Here is a 19,274-nt window from a genome sequence, read left to right as displayed (position 1 = left end):
ATCCGCCTCCCTGAGAAACACGGGCGAGGTTGGGTCCAGCGAAAAGAGGCGGTGGCGAGGCGGGCAGCTGGGGACTCTGCACGTCCTCAGAGGCACTCTTTCCCTCACGCTGCGAATGGATGCGCAGAGCGCCGTGAGGCCAACCCGAAACCATGAGGGACTACGGGGGTCAAAGTGCCGCCGCCGCCGCTTTAACGGGCGGGGAGGCGGTGGGCGTCTGCCTGCCTGGATGAAAGGCCGGGCCGACGCCGCGGACGTGCCGGTGCCGCCTCTCCCTCCCTCCCTCCCTCCCTCTCCGCCCCGAAGGCCCGTCGCCGTGTGAGGAGGAGCCGTCGCCGCCTGCTCACGGCCGCCGCCGCTCCGCCTCCTCCTCCTCCTCCTGCTGCCGCCGCCGCTGCCCTTCCTCCTTCCCTCGCTTCCCCTTTCCTGACAAGCCGCCGGCCGGGCTCCTGCTTCCCCCTCAGGTACGTCGCGCTCCGGCTTCTTCCTCCTCCTCCTCCCCGTCCTCCGCCGCCGCCGCCGCCGCCGCCTCTCCTCTCGCTCGGCCCGCGAGGCCGGCGCCTTAGTCAGCAGCCGGGACCGCCCGGGAGCCTCGGCCTCGGCCCGCTAGGCCGGCGGGCCCTGCGGGGCTCCGTGAGGGGAAAGAGCGGCGGCTTGGCGGGGTCTCCCGGCCGCGCGGATCAGGGGTGGCCTCGTGGAAGAGGAAGGGGGGGGCTCGGAAGAAGCCCCCCACTCCTGGGCAGGCCTCGCGGGGCTATTGGGGGGGCTCATAAGGGCGGAGAGGGGGAGACGGGCGGCACTTCTGCCGCTCAGGAACAAGGAATAAGGAATGGGGGCTTTGTGGGGGGGGGGAGAGGGGGAAACCCCCAAAATAATTACGGCAAGTGGGAAGTAGTTTCCTCCAGAGTCGGGGAATCCTGTTCTCAGACTGTCTCCCCCCTTTTTTAATAGGAGGAATATTCCCCCCACCCACAAATGCACCCCCAGTAGACCCCACACTTCTGGTTAGGAAATCCTGCGGAGACGTAAGGAAAGGTTGCTTCCCTTTCTCTAACCTGCGCTGAAGGAATATAGGGAACCCCCCCCTTAATTGTTTGGCCTCTTTAGTCTGCATAAAACAAACCCCTGACAATCCAAGTTGGGGCGCACCTGGGCTTGAGCTCTCACACCTGGGAGTGTGTCCTGTTCAGCTCAGTGGGACTTGCTTCTGAGTAGGCATTGCTTTGCGCTGGGAGCGGGACAAGAAACCTCTCGCACACTGGCAGGGAAATGCCAGCCTGTCTGTGGGTGTAGCTGAAGGTGTGTCCCTGCCAGGAAATGTCTCTCCTCCAGCCCCATGATAAGAAATCTGGGGTGCTAAACCTGTGGTCCCCAAGGGTATGCGTTAATGTGCTGGATCTTCTCACTGTTACTCCCCTGCCCCTCCGTTCATAAAAGCTAGGGGTCCCTAACTGTGCCTTCAAATCCCTGCTGATAAAATAGTTTGGGGTGGGGTCTTCTGGTTCATAGAAGGAAGGGTGCTAAAGTTGTAAAAAGGCCTTCTGTTGGCCAACAGTGGGAGGCTGAGGCTAATTCAAGACTAAAGGATATGCTCTTACTTATGGAGCTGTGTGTTTTAAAATTTATATTTTATTTCATTGATGTCCTGCTTTTCTCCCAAGGAGCTCAAGGTAGAAAACACAGCTGTCCACACACCCCATTTTATCCTCACAACAAAACTCTGGTTAGACTGAGCGCTTTCAAGCGGCCCAGGGTCACCCAGCAAGCCTCCCACTTTGAACCCTGATCTCCGGTCATCATCCAGTACTTTAAACCATCGCTGCACACCAAAGTTCATTTTATCTAAAAGATTCTTTAGGGATAGACTTCCTAGGAATGACCGGGTGAAGAAGATGGCAGTCTTTGGAAGAAAGTCCCGTGGGAATATGGAGGGTGAATTCTGAGTGGCGTGGTGTAATTAATGAGAATCTGATTAGAGTGCAATATCTTGGGGAGATGTGTAGTATTTATGAGGAGGGATAGGCTGAGGTGTGGACTCCTAATTTTTGAAGAGCTCAAGGGAATGGAATTCATGCCTCGCAAGGGAAAGATGATCCAGTGCTTGCGGCTCTATGCTCCCAGTGCTACGGTTTCTTTGTTGGTCCTGAATGCATTTCTGGTTCACTCCTGGAGTGTTGGAATTTCTCCAGGAGTTCATTGCAGGTTCGTCTAATTATCAGTGCTCCCTCGTGACATTCTCATTGTGGACTTGAAGGATCTTGATGATAGAGTGAGATGTAGACTTTGCATCCAAGACTCGAAGCAGACTTTTCTCTGCCTTGCTTTAACTTATTTACATTTGGATCGAGTTCTCAGAGTGCTGGTTTAAGTTTAAGAAATGAAATGTCAGCGTTCAAAAGAAAAATCGGCTGTGGATTTTACCCTTCACAGGAAATAAGAAATTCTATGTTGGCGGGCCCACTTTGGAAAATAGTTCTCATTGTGCCTGTGCTGTTCAAATATGGTTCCTGGAAGATTAAGGAAATGTTCTTGTGCCATACCTAAGGTAGACTTTAGGTGGTTTCTTAGGTATGTTGGCTCAAGCCTTGGTGTGAATTCTTCTTGGAAGGCTGTTCATCTGTGCTTGGCTGAACATGGGTGGGGGAAACAAAGACTTGGTTCAGGCAGGCTAATGCCTAGCAGTACAGGAACGAACTGGCACAAGCCTTGTGCTTGCATTCCCTTTCTCCCCTTTCTCCATGTTAAAAAACGTCCACTTCAGAGCTAATCACAGTTTCTCATGATGCCAGAGCACAAGGAACTGTGTTCAGATTCAGAACAGAAACTTTCTATTGGCTCTTGTGCGATAGGGAAAGGAAGGGAGGGGACGTGCACATAGCTTTGTCTAAACCTGGCTGTCAGTCTTCCTCTTAATTCGTAATGCTTTAGAGTTTTTCTAGTGATGACTTGGCTGAAATTTACTTCCAGTTAATGCTAAAGTGAATTGACCAAGTGAATTGTGAAAGCACATTGCCACCAATTAAAACATCTGAGGGAGGAGAGGCATTCAAGCAAGTGAACTAAATGAAATAGTTTGTATAATAAAAGAAATGTAACTGCTGAAACAGATCAATTTTGTCACTTATTCTAAGACATTTCTCTCCTCCCCCCACCCCATTTTACTTTATTGCAAGCATTTAGTACTGCACTGCAATGTGTGAGTGAGGCCAGTCCTTCAATTGCAGTGAAAAGTGAACTTCGTTTTGCTCTTTATGAATTCTGGAGCAGTACTTGAAAAGCTTATGTTGAAGAAAGTAGAAGTGTACTACGGTAATAGGTTCTAGGCATAACTATTTTTATAAGGGTACCCCTCTTCACTCTTGCATGACAGCTGCATGAGTCTGCTTTATACAGTATGCATCATGGCTTAATCATCAGGTTTAGCTTGATACAACAGTTTCAGTAATAGATTCTCTGGGTTCCCTTTACGGCTTGCTGGGAATGTTGTAGGGACTTGGCATCTTGCATTTCTTCAAAAGATGCGGCATACTTTGCTTCAGATGTCACTGACTTTAGGGAAGCAGTAGCTGTTAATAGAGCAGCAAATGAAGTCTTAACCCTCCAGTCCTAAATATACTTCTCTTGGACCCTGTCCCACTGATTTCAGTGAACTTCCAAATATGTATGTGCTTAGACTACAGCCTAAAACCAATGGATCGTGTAGTTCTGTTTCCCTTGTATGTTAAAATTACAATAGTCATCTTCATCTTAAAGTAATGGAAAAGGTGAATATGAAGTTAAGGCATTTGTGTGGAAACTGCGGGTAGCTCTCATTACTACTCGGCCTACAGCCTCCCTTTCAGGCTATAATAAAGCCTCAGGGATATGATTCTGAAGCTGCCCCCCCCCCAGTATATATGTGGGCAAATGTGTGAAGAAATGAGCAATGAGCTTTCATTGCTTTTCTTTTCTGTTCACCAACCTTGGATTGCTTTTATTTTGATTATGTATTTAGTGTTTCTATAGTGTGATTTTATCCTGTGAACTGCCCTGAGACCTGCAGGTATAGGGTTGTATACAAATTTAATAATTAATTAATAATAATAATAACCTTGCAATTCAAACTCCAGTACAGGCTTCCTCAACCTCGGCACTCCAGATGTTTTTTTGGCCTACAACTCCCATGATCCCTAGCCAGCAGGACCAGTGGTCAGGGATGGAGGGAATTGTAGTCTGAAAACATCTGGAGGGCCGAGGTTGAGGAAGCCTGCTCTATTAGTTTACTTCTTGCCTGTGTGTGCTATAATAATAATTAAATGGTCCTTAAATTTATAGACTTTAAAAATGAGCTGTTGGGATTTCTAAGGTGATGTCATAGTAATAATGGAATTCTCCCCCTAACCTGTTAGATGTGGAGTCCAAACTTATGCATGTTTACTCACAGCGTAAGAACATAAGAGTTCTGCTAAATCAGGCCAAGGGCCCATGTAGTCCAGCATCCTGGTTTTCACAGTGGGCAACCAGATGGCTGTGGGAAACTGGCAAGCCCTGAGCACAACAGCCCCTGACTCCTGCTATCTCCAGCAACTGGTATTCATTCAGAAGCAGCACACTGCCTGCAACAGTGGAGGTAGAACATGGTCTGTCAGTGGCTACTAACTATGATGGCTACCATCCATTGATTAGTCTAACCTGCTTTTAAAGCTATCCAGGTGAGTGGCCATCAGTGCCTTTTATGGGAGTGAATTGTATAGTTCAGCTATTTGCTATGTGAAGAAGCAGATTCTTTCGAGTCCTCCAACATTCATGACCACCAGGTGTCTACAAGTTTGAGTGTTTATGGGAATAGACCTCACTCTTACGTGTGTACAGGAGTGCAATTTTTAGTTTGTATTCTGGAGCTAAATAATTGTATGAGTAGAACGTGTTCTGCTTGTGCAACAGGCTCTCCCCCTTCTGCCCTTGCACCCCCCCAAAAAAAAATCTGCTCTGGCGGATTGGGGGAATCTGCAGAACAAATTTAAGAGAGTATGTGGGGGCAGGAAAAGGGGAGAGCATTCTGTTACACAAGGAGAAATCTTTGTGCTGACAGAACATTCCCCTTAGCTCTATGTTGAATACATCCCGAAGAATTGTAAAAACCAGATAAAATCCCCACCTACAAAAAAAAGTTGAGATTCCTGTCTCTTTTTAAATGTAATCAAGGATAAGACCTAAAATGTGAAGGTGTTCTTGAGGAATCAGATGAATATGCCAGATACTGTAAACAGGCTACAGAACTGGTGACACTGGAAACAACTTTGGCATGGTAACCTTTTAATCTAACTAGCTGATCCTTTTTCTATACGCAGGATTTTCTCAACGTAAGGTGTTTAGCAGCGGGTGGCTCGGAGGAAGACTCTTACAAGGGCCAGAAGTAGATGCTTAAAGCAGTGAAAATATTGGTAACGCTTCTTGTCCTATGCAGATTTAGTTGGGATCAACAGGCTTGGGAATGCCTGACATTGTGAAGGAATAGGCTGCCAGCAGTACTTAACTGAAAATCAAGCTGAAGATTGGTTATTTAAAGGAATAAAGTGAAGCACTCAGAATAGCATATACATAAATAGTGCCTACAGGACAAGTATGTTGAAGTATGGTACTAACTCCTGGTAATAGGATAATATTTGGTTTGATTGCAATATCTTGCCGTCTAAAGAATGTGTATTTTAATGGGATTATTGGTTAGTAAGAGTTGCTAAGAACAGTAAGCAGGAAGCTGGCCCTTGAGGATTGTGTGAACTGTTTAACAGTGAAATCAATTGCTAGATGGGGATTTCCACACACACACTGCTAAATATAATAATTTAAATTTCTTGGTCCTTCAGCTTCGGAACTTTAATGAAAAGAAAGCTGTTGCACCTGCAACACATTTGAAAGGGCACTGTTTAGATATAAGATAACATGCTTGCTTGTTGTAAATACTGTCATTCAAGCTGTGCACGACGCAAGTGGCTTTTTGTTTTGTTTTTCCATTTGCTGTGTGCTCCAGTTGAACTGCAAGAGCAGCTTACTGGAGGTCAATCAGTCAGTCTGTGACTAATATGGTTCTTGTAGGCTACACTAGCTAGCTTCCTAAACCAAGTTACAGTGGTGCCCCGCAAGACGAACGCCTCGCAAGACGGAAAACCCGCTAGACGAAAGGGTTTTCCGTTTTGGAGGCGCTTCGCAAAACGAATTTCCCTATGGGCTTGCTTCACAAGACGAAAATGTCTTACGAGTTCCTGCGGGGTTTTCCCCCTTTTTTCTAAGCCCTAAGCCGCTTATCAGCTGATCCGCTAAAAGCCGCTAAACCGCTAATAGCGCTAATCCACTAAGCTGTCAATGGGCTTGCTTCGCAAGACGAAAAAACCGCTATACGAAGAGACTCGCGGAACGGATTAATTTCGTCTTGCGAGGCACCACTGTACTGGAAAGCCAGTGCAATCAGAAAATGGCTCCTCCTCCTCCTCTATTAGGTTTGGCAGCTTGGTGATCCACTAAGCGTAACGCAGGGATTGTCAATAGCTGTGAAGAGTGCAGAATGTAGCCAGCAGGCTGCATCTGACTTGACAGATCAGAAGTAGTGTATACCTGACCAATATATGGCAGTGATAATGAAAACTTTATAGGGTTGTCATCAAGATAAATAAGTGGGAAATGTTGCTGCTAGCTCTGAGCCTTAAGGAGAAGGTAGGATGCCAATTTAAATAACCTTAATAACTGTGAAGAAAGACAGTAGTAACTCGGTTCTATAAAAACATGAGCCACCGTGGCCCTTCCTTCTGTTAAGTGGTGCAGCAAATAGCATGCCTTTGGTCATGAATTATTTCTATTGAAGACTGCAAACAAAAGAGTTTAGCATGCAGGCTGCAATCGTGAACCCACTTACCTCAGAGTAAGCCCCACTGAATCTGTGTTGCAGCCATAATTGTTCCAAATAGTTTCAACAGAGGAAAAGAAAGCACAACTTTCCTCTTGAAAAACCTTTGCTGCTTCCTTTGGAGGGAATTATAAAAGCATAAGAAGTTTGTTTGGATCAAGGTTGGCTCTGTTTTGGGGTTCTCAACTAGAACCTCTCAGTTCTCTGTGTGGCTGTTAGGCTTCCCAGAGGCATCTTACTGGCTACTGGGAGAATAGGATGCTGGACTAGACAGGCTATTGGCCTGATCCAGTAGGCTGTCCTTGTGAGTTGAAGATATTCCAGCATTCTGAGTCCTTGGGCAACCAGCTGGAATGATCAGGAAACAGCTGCACCTCGGAGTGCCGGGGCCCATAGAAGGCCTGTTCTTTTGTTTATAGGATTTTTACCTTTCTCTTTGGTCAAAAAGGCTCCCCCAGCAACTTACAAGAACAGCAGCCAGACAGTCCCTGCACTCAGGTTTAACAGTCTGAACAGACTGTACTGTTTGGATGCTGTGCTCTGTTTCCATGGTTAAAGGCAGTACGTATGGTTCTAGGGGTTGCTCGTGCGTAAGTTGGCGCCACACCTGGCTGGGTTACCTGGGTGAACCCTTTCTGTCCGGACAGCCACCCATCCGTGGCTGTCTCAGTCGCTGGCAGAATCCGTCAGTGGGCGTTTCTTGAACTTCTTCCAGCAAAGAAGTTCTTTGACGCCCAGTCGCCTCCTACTCTCCCTGCGCAGAAGTCTTCTGCGCAAGGAGGGTGTGGGCAGCGGAGGATCCGTGCTCTCCCCGCTGGTCTCCGGCGAGGAGTCCTGGAGCCTTCTCTCCGATTCCCCCATCTGCCCCCCTCCTCCACTGGTGCTACGCTGATTTCCTTCCCCAGCGGATGGGCTGCCTCTCTCCCTACTGGGACCCTATCCGGCATCCCTCTGGAGCCTTCCCTCCGCCTCTGGCTCCGATGGCAGTTCCCTGACAGTATGCATCCAAACACCAGATACAGTACTGGAAATTCTAAGAGGGCAGAGTCCAGTTGTGCCCAGATCCTGCTCACAGGTTTCCTACGGGCATCTGGTTGGCCACTGTTCCCTCAGGTGGCACAAGGAGTCGGTGCATCTGGCTGTTAAAACGGGAGGTTGGTGGTTTGAGGCCACCCAGGGATGGCTGTGGGCAGGATTCCTGCATTGCTGGGGGTTGGACTAGATGATCCTCGGGATCCCTTCCAACTCTTAAGATTCCATGATTCTATGTGAACAGGGTGCTGGACTAGAGGGGCCATTGAATGGATCCAGTAGGCTCTTCTTACCCTATGCTCTTACCTTCATAATTAAAATATTTCCCCCTTTTCTGAATAAAAAGGCGGGGAAACTGGTTTTTGGAGGTGATAGCAAATCTACATTTATGTAAATGTGTGTAAACGGTATCGCTGTTCTCGCAGTAAACACTCCGGGTTCTCAATTAGTCTCTTAAGATGTTTTAATAGCATTTGCGGAACTTCCTTAATGCTTGTCTGTTAACAATTCTACTTCATGTGTCTGAAGGCCGAAGCCTTGGAGGTTTCTTGCTTCAAAGATCACAACGCTCAGGCTTCTTTAAGAGTGCATCTGGTATTCTCTCTTCCTCTTCAGAGAGTAGTATTGGGAGCTGTGCCACGTTTCATACCATGTAAAAGGAAGAGCTAGACTTGCTCCAGCTTGCAGAGGGCGGCGTGATTATGCAGCTATAGCTGTGTAGCAGCTCTTTCCCCTGCCCCCTTTACACTCTTCCTGTGCTCCACCTTTTTCTACTTCGGAGATTAGATTATTGTAGGTCAAAGTACTTCTAGTCGCTGTTTGAACCAGATTACAGTATGGGCGCTGGGGAAACTGAGCAGTTTGTGTTGGGGAACTTTAGTAAAAGCAGTAAAGTTTTTGTTCCTCCATTCAGGCAAAATGACTTGGGGAAAAGGTGGGGAAGCTTTTCTGTGCCAGGGGTAGTAGATAAGGGGTTGCTGAAGCGTCTTCCCCATGGAAGTCATAAACACATCACAGTGAAGATAATGAAATTGTGGTTTTGGTTCCGGAAAGATTTTAAAAAGTCCCCTTGCAGTGAACAGATTGAAGTCCTACTGCTCACTGCTGTTTCACGAAGTGGAACTAACTCATTTTTTCCCCTTTGCCCTCTTTAACATATGCTCAGATTTAGACAAAATACTTCAAATTCCTAAGAGTCAAAAGCAAATATTTAGGGCTTGGCTTGTAGAACGTTGAAAAGAGAGACCCAATTAAATATTAGAATGCCAGCTCAACATTTTTAGAAGCCTAGGGAACTAGGCACCCAGGGTTTTTGACACCGTGTTACTCTGACATGCATATTTGACAGCCCTTTGAAAGTTAAATTAATCACTTTCTTGCAAGTAACATAATTTTCTCTTAAATAACGTTCCAGGTGGGTGGTATTCAGTGTGAGTTTAACCCACTGAAATTAATGAAAGTGACTAAGTTAGGTGCATTAATTTCAGTGAGCCTGCTCTGAGGAAAACTTAGTTGAATACCACCCAGTGTTGTTAAATAATTTGATGGAATAGCACTGAAGTTTCGTGGCTGTCAGTTGATGGTACTTTAGAACCCACCGAAAGGTCACTCAGCGCCTTGAAAGCACATGTGTTTACAGGGTAACATGGGCAAAAGCCAGGCCCCTGCCCTGAAGAGCTTACAATCTAAATATATACTGTGGTGCACTGAGAGGTGGGGAAAGAGATGTAAGGATAAAAAGGGATGATTGTAAGCAAATGCAATTATGCATCTTTAGAGTTTGTTACTGTTGGGGATTATGATTAACGGGATGAGCCAAGGTACTCAGTGTTTAGGATCTGCTTTTTCCTGTTCAGGTTTTAATAAACCTTAGGAGTTGTTTTGATATGTGCTTTGCTCCCATATCAAGTGATGTTACGAACAGTATGTTTTCCTGTTGAAACTGAAGGCGGTCTGTGGAAGTCTTTAAACCAGATTAAACCAGTGTCTGTCTTTCCCTGCCCCAGTTTTCATGAAGTTGGAAGTAGTCTCTGCACTCCTTTTCCCTAACTCTTTTTATTTTAATGGAGGAATATAAAAAGCTGACTAGGAAACGTTTGCATTCCTTCTTTTTAAAGTATTTCTTTCTCCGTTGTGCTGGGTGATTGCTCAACATTTGAAACGTGGAACTGTGTGCCACAGTCCACATGAAAAAAGTTTGTGTAACACTCGGTGCCCATCTCTGTCCCATTATGAGTTTGTTTTGCAAGAGCTGAAAGTAAAAACTTAAGCACACAATTCATAATTGCTCTGCTGCAACTAGCTGGACTTAATGAGTACTGTAGCTTAATTAGATTATATTTGAATGAATACATAAATTCTTCAAAATGAGCTTGAAGAGATATTAGTACATCAAATAAAGATGGAGAGATTTCAAATTTGCCTCGGTGGAAGCCTTCAATGAAAACCATTGTGGGGCAGTGACTATCCTAGGCCTTCATGACTTGTGGTATTGGGCTTTATGCCATACAGGACCACCTCCAGGTTTAAGGAGGCTCTGGTGCCCTTTTATGGACCCCTCTGGTGGAGTTGTAGACAGTTGTCTACTTGAAACCCATAAGCGGAAAATGAGAGCAGCATCACTCTCCTGCCCATGAAAACCCCCAGTAATTGGTGTTCAGAGGCACACCATCTCTGATACTGGAAGCAGACTACTTGATTAATGGCCATTGATAGTTACCCTTCATGAATTTGTCTAATTCCCTTTTAAAAGCTGTCCAAGTTTATGACCATCACTACAAATTGTGGTAGCATACTCAGTAGTTTGCCTACGCACTGTGCGAAGAAGTCCTTTCTTTTGGCTGTCCTGATTCCTGAATCACCTACCATTTAACTTTACTGGATGTCCTAGGGTTCTAGTATTGAGAGAGAGACGGGGAGAGATAAGCTTCTCCCTATCCACTTTTTCTATACCATGTTTAATTTTATACACCTCTGTTATCTCCCCACTTTAGGGACGCAAGTGGCACTGTGGGTTAAACCACAGAGCCTAGGACTTGCCGATCAGAAGGTCGGCGGTTCGAATCCCTGCAACGGGGTGAGCTCCCATTGCTCGGTCCCTGCTCCTGCCAACCTAGCAGTTTGAAAGCACGTCAAAGTGCAAGTAGATAAATAGGTACCGCTCCATCGGGAAGGTAAACGGCTTTTCCGTGCTCTGCTCTGGTTTGCCAGAAGCCGTTTAGTCATGCTGGCTCCCTCGGCCAATAAAGCGAGATGAGCGCCACAACCCCAGAGTCGGTCACGACTGGACCTAATGGTCAGGGGTCCCTTTATCTTTATCTCCCCGCTTTACACATCTTTTTTTGCTAAGCTAAGCATCCCCAAACCTTTAACCTTTCCTTACAGGGGAGTTGCTGTAGCCATTGATCATTTTGGCTGTACTTTTCTGCACTTTCCCCCAGCTCTACAATATACTTTTCAAGGTGTAGCAAACACCATTTTGTACACAGTATCCCAAGTAATATTTTCAGTCCCTTTTCTACTAATCACTAACAGGCAATTCACCTTTTTCATAGCTGCCTTGCATTGGGTATTAGCAAGCTATCCACCGCAGCCCCAATAACTTTCTTTTTTCTAGTTAGTCACCACAGGTTCAGACCTCAGTAGTGTATATGTGAAGTTAGGGATTCTTCTCCCAAATGGAATCAGTTAACACTTCCTTACACTGAATGGCACTTGCCATTCTGGTGCCCATTCACCCAGTTTGGAGAGATGCTTTTGGAATTACTTCCTCTTTTGTCTTTCCCATCCTGAATAATTTGGTATCTTCAGCAAACTTAGCTACCTGTATACATATGCATGCAAAAGAATGTGCTATATTCAGAAGTAAGCCCTATCGAATTCAGAGGGACTTATTCCCAGATAATAACGCTTAGGATTGCAGGCTGAAGTTGCGGAATCAATGTCTACTCAGAAGTTAGTCCTTTTGGATTCTCTGAGGCTTACTCTTAGGTAAGTGGGGATAGTATTGCAGCCTTAGTATCAGAAGGGATTGTGGGTTACTGATCCAGCCCTGGTTTTAAAGAAATGTACTTGATACATAAAACTTTCCTGGAAGGTGTTGCTTGTTTCAGCTTGGCTGGCATTTGTTGTTTGTGCGTCATACTTTCTCTTCAGTGTAGTTTGGTTGTCTTTCCTGACTCTTTTTTTCTTCTGTTTTTCTTTCTGTTTTATTTTGCAGTATTTCATTCAATAACATTAATCATTCTTTGCAACACATACTATACATATTTATCTATTTTCCATAGTTGTACCATTATGACTTTCCTCCACCCATGCTCAGCTTCCATTGTTAGAGCTGTTTTCTTTTGTGGACCAGTTTCTCTGACTTAAGTAAGGTAAAGGGACCCCTGCCTGTACGGGCCAGTCTTGCCAGACTCTAGGGTTGTGCGCTCATCTCACTCTATAGGCCGGGAGCCAGCTCTGTCCGCAGACACTTCCGGGTCACGTGGCCAGCGTGACAAGCTGCGTCTGGTGAGCCAGCGCAGCACACACAACGCCGTTTACCTTCCCGCTGGTAAGCGGTACCTATTTATCTACTTGCACTTTGACGTGCTTTCGAACTGCTAGGTTGGCAGGTGCTGGGACTGAACGACGGGAGCACACCCCGCCGCGGGGATTCGAACCGCCGACCATGCGATCGGCAAGTCCTAGGCGCTGAGATTTTACCCACAGCGCCACCCGCGTCCCATTTCTCTGACTTACCATGGTCTAGATTGCACAGGCTGAACTTGGATGAGGAGGGGTCTTCCTCTGAGCAGTGAGATGGGCTAAATTTACATCAGGTCACTTCTGTCTATCATCCCATCATTCACTTCCTCACTCCAAGCATACAGTGAGATGATGTTCTGTAGCAGTGCACATCACAGGGGTAGAGAAGGCAGAATGTGACATGATAGGCTGTTTCAATAATACATAGGCTCTAAAGTGAAATAACTGTAGTTTCATGAACAGACAGATGAGTTACAGATAGGTAGCCGTGTTGGTCTGCCATAGTCAAAACAAAACAAATTCCTTCCAGTAGCACCTTAAAGACCAACTAAGTCAGTTCTTGGTATGAGCTTTCGTGTGCATGCACACTTCTTCAGATACTAGTGTGCATGCACACGAAAGCTCATACCAAGAACTGACTTAGTTGGTCTTTAAGGTGCTACTGGAAGAGACAGATGAGTGTAATTTAGGATCCATTCCAGGCATGCATCCAATGAAGTGGACTGTGGTCCTCAAAAGTTATGTCATAATAAATTTGTTAGCTTTGAAGTGGCTTTTTTTGGGTGTGTGTAATTTATTTTTTGTTTGTTTGTTTGTTTGTTTGTTTGCAGCAACAGAGCCGCTGGAAATTGCCCCAGTATAACAAAATTGCATGCAGCTGTTGAAAACCAGCTGCAGCCATTACATTAAGGAATTTGGTGGCTAGAACTGGCTAGAACTGAGATGGAGCAGAAGCAGGGAAGCAATGGAGAGGGGAGGCTCAAAAAAGCAGGGAAACAGCAGGGTGGAGCTGGATTTTAAGAAGGATTTGGCATTTTGCAGTGGGAAGGAAGTGATTCACAAGTCTGTCCATTTTTGCAAACAAATCCACAAAAATTAGAAGCTGAAACATTTTTACTAGCATTTGACTGAAAGCAAATCATTTGGCTCATTGGCGTATGTCTGCTGAAAGCAGGGGAGATTAAACTCTCCTACAGAAGTTTCCTCTCTGTCTCTTCAAGCAAACAACTGAGTGGGTTTTTCATAGCTGCCTCATGTATATTGATAAAGAGTCTCCAGTGCCCTGGATTGGGATGACCCTTCAGACCTATTGCTGATTTCTTTTTCTCCCCCTAGCTGTAGACTAACCTCAGGATATAGGAAGGAAGCTTTTATAACTTGTCATGCGTCACTAGTAGAGAAATATGTCTCTCCTTAGATTTGTGGTGCTTGATTTCCACTCCCCCTTCCTTTCACAATCGTTCTACCAGAAGCCTGGGAGTTTTATCTGCAGCACTGGGTTGCTTGCAGAATGATTTGAGCCTAGTCACAGCTTATTTCTGATAGTTTTGACCCTGGGAAGATGACTAAGCAGTTGTGTGCCAATATAAATCCTTCTGACATGGCTGTAGGCAGGACCTGCTGGTGACTGATGGGGATGGCAAAATGTCCTTAAAAGCTTGGATTCATCTTTGATCCCAACTGAAGACCTTCTTCACCCCAAATGACTTTAAAGAAAAGTTTTAAAATGGAAACAGCAGGTGACAAACTCCAGAATTTCATGCAATGTTTAAAAAGTGCAAGTACTGGTGGCATTTAAGTTTGATGAGGGATTTGGAGTTGAAGGATGAACAGTGAAGGAACCAAATTTGCAAGTGGAATTGAGTTATTCAGAATGGGCACTGTCTTAACTGGTTGGCCAGCCAGCAGAATGGCAAAGGAGATCTAACTGTTAATGGGCAGAACAGTACATATTGTGTGATGACTCATCCCGATTCTGTGTGTGCTTTTGTGATTACTTGTGAAAGTGATCTTGGTTATACAGTGGTACCTCAGGTTACATACGCTTCAGGTTACAGACTCCGCTAACCCAGAAATATTACCTCGGATTAAGAACTTTGCTTCAGGATGAGAATAGAAATCGTGCTCCGGCAGCGCAGCATCAGCAGGAGGCCCCATTAGCTAAAGTGGTGCTTCAGGTTAAGAACAGTTTAAGGTTAAGAACGGACCTCCGGAACGAATTAAGTACTTAACCCGAGATACCACTGTATTGGAAAGGTCTCTGCAATCTCAAGTGCAGTGATGTAGCAGTGAAAAAAAAGGCAGAAATTAATAAGGAAAGGGTTGACGCTAATAACAATGGTGCTGTATAATTGTTTGCATGGCCATGAGTAGAATGCAGTGTATAGTTTTGGGTTCCTCACCTTGAATGCGACAGCTCAGTGAGCATAAGAAGCTGTTTTCTACTGGGCCAGACCATAGGTCTGTTTATCCCAGTATTGTTGACTCTTGCTGACAGTGACTCTCCAGAATCTCAGGCAAAGTTCTCTTTTCTGCATTCTCTTTTCTGCCTAGAGACAGACAGGGATGTTTGGCTTTACAAAACATGTGCTCTGCCATGGAGCTGTGCCCCCCACCCCCGCCATTCAAATATTACCTTCGTGTGGGAAGTACTGTGGCTCAGTCTGATCCCAGTGACACTGTGTGTAAGATATCCTACCTCTCTATGGTGTTGTCACTGACTTTGCATGAGAAGTCCTTTCAAAGTAGAAAGCTGGCACATTAGGCAAAAGGCTGGGCTAGAGTCTCCTGTGACCCGCTAGCTTTCAGCATAATCGCTTTCTGCATGCAGAAGTCTTGAGAAAATACCACCCTCTGTGTGTGTTTCTAAATTGGGCAGACCTGGGAGGGTTGAACACATCTTCCATCCCACCCCCAAGCAGCAGAATTTCATGACTTTGTCATGAAAATAGAACTAGGCTTAAAATCTCCTTTTTTCATTGCACATGTGGTATGACTTAAACTGAAAGGGCAGGTTTTTGCCCTACTTCCTATTATATCAAAACTAAATTTAAGCAATTATTGGTGCAACACTTGATGATCCAAGAAAATGTCTCTTAAGATTTATTTTGGAGCTCTGGTACAAAATTGTGACTAAAGTTGCAATCCTAACCTCACTAATTTCAGAGTAAGTCTCATTTAAATCACTGGGATGTATTTCCGAGTAGAAATGGTTAGGATTGTACTGTACTGTAAAACTGCTAGACTCCTATTTGCTTTGGAATTGCTATGGTCTATGTAAGAAATGTCCCTTGGAACCAAGCAGTACTTAGCAACATGTTCATGAAGGTTCTCAGCTTTATGAAGCTTTAATTCTAAATGGAAAACTCAAAGATTGGTTTCTAGAGCCAGATTGTACTGGAGTATTGGCCGTTATTTACCAACAATTCTGGTTGCACCATTGTAAAGATAAGGACAGCATGCAAGATGCTGAATTGGTCTTCTGAAGCCAATGCGTATACCGACTCTTGTTTGTTTGTGTCTAGAAACCAAAAACATTCCTGTAGTTCTTACTGGTAATAGAGCATTGAACATGAAAGATGCAAGTTTTGCTTCTGTTTAGCCCATCCTTGCACCTCCACTATATCTGGTGCCACAAGTGGGCTTCCTTTGAAGGGTATGTAAAAGCAAAATACTTGTAAGTTTCCTCTAAATGTTCTAATGCTACTAAATTTGTTGGGGAAATTAAAAGAATGTGTGTAGTTCTGAATTCTCATGGGACTAGGTAATTTTCATAGATAAAACCCTTATGATACATTACTGGTATAAGGTTACGTGCTAAACTTAGTACCCTGCTTTTGGCATGGCAAGTACACAAGAGCAGTAGCAGTCCTTATCCTTTCAATGAGCCAGTCTTCACAATATGGAATCATTTGTTTCCTAAACTGAAGCTTGTATGGGTGCTGTTCTCTGACCTTGAATATTACTGTCTTAAAAACCCCCACATTTAAACAGAAACTCTTAAAACACATACAGAGAATTGGTGGGATAAAGAATGATATTTGAGGGGGGGCGTTGGTTAAATTTTATGTGATTGGTTAGAGCACATATATTTACTGTAGAGCAAGTGTATTAACTGAGCAGCATTTTTTAAAAAGTCATACTGCCTATGAAACAAATGTGTGCAGGTGGGTGAGAGAGACTCGTTCAGTGCATTAAAACACTGTTCCCTTGATAGAACTTTCTTCATCCTTATGTGTCTTGATGAGAAGCCTTTTCTCATTTTCCATGTCCTGATCTTGTGTGATGCCACTCAGAAAGGCAAATTTAACCATACAGTACTTCAAGTAGCTGAGGGCAAAATCCTTTCTAGAGTAATCTTCCAAGTCTCATTGAAGCAGGCAGAAGATTTGCTAGAGCATAGCTCAGCTCCTGCTATGCTTATAGTTGCTTTGTCTAAAGTCACGCAGGTCTATCCACGAGCACTGCATTGGTGGAAGAATGCCTGAGAAATCACATGGAAGCTGCTTAAAACTCCTCTGGGGAAAAGCTGGGCCAGAGAGTGGCATGTTAAGTATTGAGCTGGGCTAGTTGAAATGCCCCTGGTAGATTGTCACTGTCTCAAAGCTACCCTAACCCAATTTAGAATCTTGTGTGCTGGCTCATGTGTAACCCTTTTCCTCTTTTGGAAAATTCTTCCATGCAGTCCACGTGTATTACCAGAACTGCATATACATGTGACTGATACGTGTGTGTGTGTGTGTGTGTGTGTGTGTGTGTATACGTGTGTGTGTGTGTGTGTGTATATATATATATATATATATATATATACACACACATACACACATATGTATATATATACACACACACATATATATATACACATACCTATTACATATACATACATATATATATATATACATATTTGCTTTCGTAGATTTTCACGGGTACAGGAATGCAGGTTTTGGTGTCCTCGGGTGTCTTCCCGTGTAAAAGTTGGGGTGTCTAGGCGACGTTTCGACGAGGTCTCACTCGTCATCTTCAGGCTGGTGCTTTCGGCTTCTAACAAGAAGCCGAAAGCACCAGCCTGAAGATGACGAGTGAGACCTCGTCGAAACGTCGCCTAGACACCCCAACTTTTACACGGGAAGACACCCGAGGACACCAAAACCTGCATATATACATATATATACACATATACATACATATATATATATATATATGTATATATAGTAATGGTGTACAGACAATGAAAGCAGCAGTGACAAACAGACCACTCGAACAATAAATATTACAAAAACACAGCTGCATGTAAAATGTTGCATTAATGCAAAACTACTATTAATCACAAAGCAGTTATCATTTCCAAGGCACCTCCTCTTTCATGCTCCTGGCTTTCACCCAGGACTCCACCCATCCATCCTGGTTCTTACTTAGGGCCAAGACAAACTCACAGCCTTAACCCATAAAAATCTCCCAAAGAGGAGAATTCCTGGAACCTGCTGACATCACCTTAGTACAGTGGACCCTCCGGATACGAACTTAATTCGTTCCTGGGGTCCATTCGCACCCCAGAAATTACATAAAAAGAGGCGCGCTTCTGCGCATGTGTGAGGCGAAATCACCCAAAGATTCCATATCCAGAGGGATACGTAAGTAGAGGTACGACTGTAGTCTCTCACTCTAGGCTTGCTTTTCATGGGCAGACCCAAGGTAGATGGGGCATCCTCAGGCTGCCCCCAGCTGTGGCTCATTCATTCTCTGCACCTTAACCTAGGTATAGCAAATTGGAAGCGTTTTCCATGGGGTCCCAAGGAAAGACTAGAAAGACACTCCTCCCAGTTCTTTCTCTAACCTCTGCTCAATAATTATAATAATTACACAGGTTTGGAAAAGCAGGGTAAGCAAGATATAAATGTTAGTGTGCTCTGTCTCTGCTTGGTATGATTACTGATGCCTTGGTACTGATTACTGATGCCTACAGCTTTAGATGAACATACTTTGGCATGTGTGTAGAAATACTCTCTTCAGACTAATTTGCTAGGTTGGAATGAGTCGTTCCTCCTTCAGTTCCACACTATCAGTAACTCCTTTCATTCCTCCTATTTAACAATAGGGCTATTGAATCTGCGGAAGGTTAACGAAGCGTTTTTCTTCGTCAGCTGCACAGTCTCTTTGTATGTGTGAACAGAAGACTGAATAGAAATAACAGACAAAATGTTACCGGGTCGCTGTGATGTGCGGCTTTAAGTTGAAGGCCTGTTTGGGTTTCCAGATTGCTAGCTCCCTTGAGGTTTTGTTTCAGGAACCTGAAGTACTCCATAACATCTTTTTTCCATTTTGTTTTGTTATGTCAAAACATAGGAGTATGCTTCACTAGGCAGACTTCAGTTTCCAGTTTAGAATTCTTCTTAATCGCTTCCTCCTCTTTCCCCCAGCCTCAGATTATGGCGGTCCTTCAGGATGGAGCTCAATATCATTCTGCGTCAGTTACAAGTCTAGGGAGGTGTGATGTCTCTCCCATCTCTGCATGCTTGGGACCAGACTACATGCATCTTTGTGTATGTGCATGTGGTTTTTAAATAGGAGCTGCAGCTGGGTAGGGGGAAGAAACATTTGGATCAGGGCCATGCTGTGCTTGATTTTTGTTGGGAACGAAGCATGAATCAGGGAGCCCCTGCTGCTGCTGTTAAAAAAAATACACCAGTGAACCCACCCATACAACTGTATGCCTTTTATGTGCCTTTTATGTGTCTTTAACATGTCTTTTATTGAAAGTATACTTTGGGGGGGGCAGGAAATGAAGACTCAAAAACATAAGAGCAGCCCTTCTAGATCAGATTGATGTATAGTT

The 19,274-nt window shown here is 44.7% G+C and overlaps 1 protein-coding gene across 5 annotated transcripts in view; it reads left to right on the top strand.

The window, feature by feature from the left end:
- The first annotated feature begins 299 nt into the window (after window positions 1-299).
- KTN1 (kinectin 1) overlaps window positions 300-19,274 on the top strand; it is a 108,061-nt gene continuing 89,086 nt past the window's right edge. For all 5 annotated transcript variants that reach the window (XM_081858685.1, XM_081858688.1, XM_081858687.1 and 2 more), the window contains exon 1: window positions 300-464. The gene's annotated coding sequence lies outside the window, so the exon portion shown is untranslated. The remainder of the gene's footprint in view (window positions 465-19,274) is intronic.

This window comes from Podarcis erhardii (assembly GCF_964252035.2).
Source record: "Podarcis erhardii genome assembly, chromosome: 1".
Classification (NCBI taxonomy): domain Eukaryota; kingdom Metazoa; phylum Chordata; class Lepidosauria; order Squamata; family Lacertidae; genus Podarcis; species Podarcis erhardii.
The sequence above is the reverse complement of the archived record's forward strand: the minus strand, read 5'-3'. Positions and strand labels throughout refer to the sequence as shown.